Source organism: Mandrillus leucophaeus, unplaced genomic scaffold (genome assembly GCF_000951045.1).
Source record: "Mandrillus leucophaeus isolate KB7577 unplaced genomic scaffold, Mleu.le_1.0 Scaffold503, whole genome shotgun sequence".
NCBI classification, from domain to species: Eukaryota; Metazoa; Chordata; class Mammalia; order Primates; family Cercopithecidae; genus Mandrillus; species Mandrillus leucophaeus.
Genome location: NW_012105399.1, coordinates 2,315,119 through 2,319,035, shown reverse-complemented (window position 1 = coordinate 2,319,035; position 3,917 = coordinate 2,315,119).

The following is a 3,917-nucleotide window of genomic DNA, read 5'->3' as shown; positions in this document are numbered from 1 at the left end:
ATGGTGATGTTATGAAGTAAGACATTAAAATGAAGAATTTATGAACTACTAAAGCTACAGAGTTTGGGTTTTTATTTTTTTGTTGTTGTTTGTTTTTTGTTTTTTTGTTTTTTTGTTTTTCCTTTTTTTGTTTTGACAGACTCTTGCTCTGTTGCTCAGGCTGGAGTGCAGTAGTACAATCTTGGCTCACCACAACCTCTGCCTCCGAGGTTCAAGCGATTCTCCTGCCTCAGCCTCCTGAGTAGCTGGGACTACAGGCACGTGGCACCATGCCTGGCTAATTTTTGTATTTTTAGTAGAGACAGGGTTTCACAATGTTGCTCAGGCGGGTCTGGAACTCCTGACCTCAAGTGATCTGTCCGCCTTGGCCTTCCAAAGTGCTGGGATTACAGGCATGAGCCACCATGCCTGGCCAGTGATTTGATTTTCATCCTTCTTATTTCTCATTTCTAAAAAAGGGCATACATATTAGTTTGCCGGCTGGCAGTTCAGTATTATTGATCCAAATCAGGATCATTTACTTAAATTTTATGCCACATTTATGGATCATTTTTAGGAATTGGACCACTTGTACTTGGTTGTTCCCTGTCTATGGTTTAAGAATAACTTAATATTCATTCATAACCTACAGTAGAGTCAACACACTTCAAAACAATTAGGCCTGTAATCCCAGCTACTTGGGAGGCTGAGGCAGGAGAATCGCATGAACCCGGGAGGCGGAGGTTGCAGTGAGCTGAGATCACACCATTGCACTCCAGCCTGGGCAGCAAGAGTGAAACTCCATCCCCCACAGAAAACAAAAACAAAAACAAAACAGTTAGGAGTGAACTATGATCTACACACCTTGAGATAAATTCCATCATCTAATTTCAATCACAACATTTTAACACTTACCAACCAGAGGAATTAGAAAAGGAAAGCTACCAAGACAACCTTTTTGATGAGGAGTCTTTTTAGAATTGTTGATCCTAGGCTGTCAACCTAAGAGTACCTTAAAGAGTAAAATCAAGGCAAAAGCAAAGCCACCCCTGAAGTAAAGGAAGAAGGAATTGGGTCTCTGGCCCTCTGAGGACAGAAGCATCACTGGGAAGATGGCACCCTGAGTATCCTAACAATTAGTGCTTCTAGGGTCTGGAGCCTTCTGAGCCCAGTGTGTCCCTTTTTTTCTGGACTTGGTCTAGGGCAGCCCAATGAAAGAAGAGAACCTATGACATAGAGAGAGAGAGAGTCCAGGGGGAAGAGATAGTGTCTGCAGCTAGATCAGGGCCTGGCGCACAATAGGCATGTCATGAAAGTTGCATTGAATGGATTACCTAATCTTAGGTCTATGTGGGCAAATTCCACATGCCGTTGAGCAAGTCACATGTCACTTTCTCACTTTGAGCTTTAGTTTCTCCATCTGTACAGTGAGGATAATAATAATTCTTACTCAGGATGATTTCAAGGATGAAATGCAATAATAATATGACATCACCTTGTGAATTCCAAAGGACTTAACAAATTCAGAGGTCAAAAGATCAAAAGCTGCATCCAGGTTGCTTTCTTCCAAATAATGCATAGATTTTATTATTTGTCATACTTTGGCTTTCTCCCCAGAGCAAATCCTGAGATAAGGACTTGTCTGTAGATAGTCAATTTGAGGAGTAATTCCAAGGAGCAGGAGAGAAGGCATGGAAAGAATCATGAAAAAGGGAAAACCTAATTTTTTAGTAAGTCACTGCTATGGGTAAAGAACACTTGGTCTTGCTGGAGGCCTTATGAAAAATGTATTATTGCCTCTTAGAATGGTTCACCTGAGGATCAGCTTGGGAAGTTATTCATATGTTCCCACATTCCACCAGGGATGCCCCGAGGTGTTCATCTGCTCACTTCTAGGTACAAACAAATGTTTGATAAGTGAGCAGTCCTCTACCTGTGAAAAGAAATGTACACGTAAGAGAAAATACTATTGTCATTGAGGTGTGTTGAAGTCCACATTGAAGTAAAGCCGAGAGGATGGGAATACAGGCATCAGAGAAAGCAGATACCATTTCAGTACTTAAAAACCAGGGTCGATTTTCTCTTTATCACCCTTCTACTTAATATGGCATTTTATTTATTTATTTTTCTTTGTTCGAGATGGAGTTTCGCTCTAGTTGCCCAGACTGGAGTGCAATGGTGCAATCTTGGCTCACTGTAACCTCCGCCTCCCAGGTTCAAGTGATTCTCCTGCCTCAGCCTCCCAAGTAGCTGGGATTACAGGCACGCAGCACTACTCCCAGCTAATTTTTTGTATTTAATAGAGATGGGGTTTCATCATGTTGGTCAGGCTGGTCTTGAACTCCTGACCTCCAGTGATCCACCTGCCTCGGCCTCCTAAAGTGCTGAGATTACAGGCATGAGCCACCACGCTGGACCATATAATTTAAATTATGGTATAATTCAGATGTTTTCTGGACCCACTTCCCTACAGAAATTTTACTGAACTTTACCTCAAATCCAATGCTATACTTTTGTGAAAGCCCAAAGACACACAGCCTTGATTTGTGGGAGTTAGTAGCTCTAACGCCTAAAGGATCAGAAGACGGGCACATCTCACATTGCTTCACCAACTGTCATCTCAGCCATTCCCCTCCAGACGTTGCCTTTCCTTATCCTACATCTTCAGTGCTGTGAAGAAATGTGCCCCATTTTCTCTCTCATCTATACGTAGGCTTTGAGAGTTTGATTTTTCCTAATGAAATTGTATTTTTACCTATAAGAAGTTCAGTTCTTATATATGCTATTAAAACATTTGTTCTCCCTATTATGAAATAAGAACATAAATTTTGTTCTATGAAATTTAGCAAAACTATTTTTGAGTGAAAAAATATGACCATAAACACTTTATTTTTCTGAAATTATCCCTTGCACAAAATCTAACACCCATGGTAGGCTAGCTCAATTTCCCCTTTTATTAATAGATACTTTCAGAGCCCAAAGCATTTTCCCCCTTTGAAGTTATTACATTTATAACATTCCTTTCAAATGATGTTTGATTAATGTAAGTCTTTCCTCACTAAATTCTAAACTCTAGCTTGCTCCTAGTTGTCACTGAATTATCAGCACCTGGTCATAGCCTGGTACCAAAGTAGATGATCAATACACATTTATTTGTTCAGCAAATGGATGAATGAAATTATATCTGCGAACTTATTAATTTCATCTTACACATATGTGAGAAAAAATTATAAAGGGAAGAAAAACTCCACAAAACTCTAAGTCCCAGAAAAGAGAACCATCTTGACCAAGGCCACATAACTAATTTATAGCAGAGCGATTTTAGCAAGTTTACCTCAGCCCTCTTACAGCCTGTAACTTAGGACTGCAATCTGTTTTGATATTGCCTAACAGAACCGCTGTTGTAAATCTCTTGCTTTTTCTTAGAGCCATACTCTTAGTTGAAGAAATATCCAAGAAACCTGGTCTCAGCATTCCCTGGATCTTACTTTCCTGCTGAGAGATGCTAAGTTAGTTTACATCTTACATTGAAAAACGGCACTGTGGGCCTATGTTCCTCTTTTGAAATCATTGCTTTAAAATGTGTCTACTTCCACGGGAGCTTTTGGTGACTCTGGACAAGAATCATTCCCTGCATCTAGCAAAAATCAACAAATCTGACTTTCACTTCCCAAGAACACATGGCAAAAAATTGGTGCTGGTGGGTAAGCACCCACAGAGTCTTGTAAAAACCACCAAGCACTGTGTCAATCCCCTTGGACTCCCAAAGGGCACCAGAAATTCATGTAAAAATGAAAGGGGAGTAAAGAAAATCTGACTTTATTTTAACACTTGTTAAAATAAGTTAGATTAAAATACAAACTTTCACTTGGAGACCAAGGTTGGAAACGCTCTCTTTTATATTCTTGTTATTATTTTCTTATTTTCTTTTTTTTTTT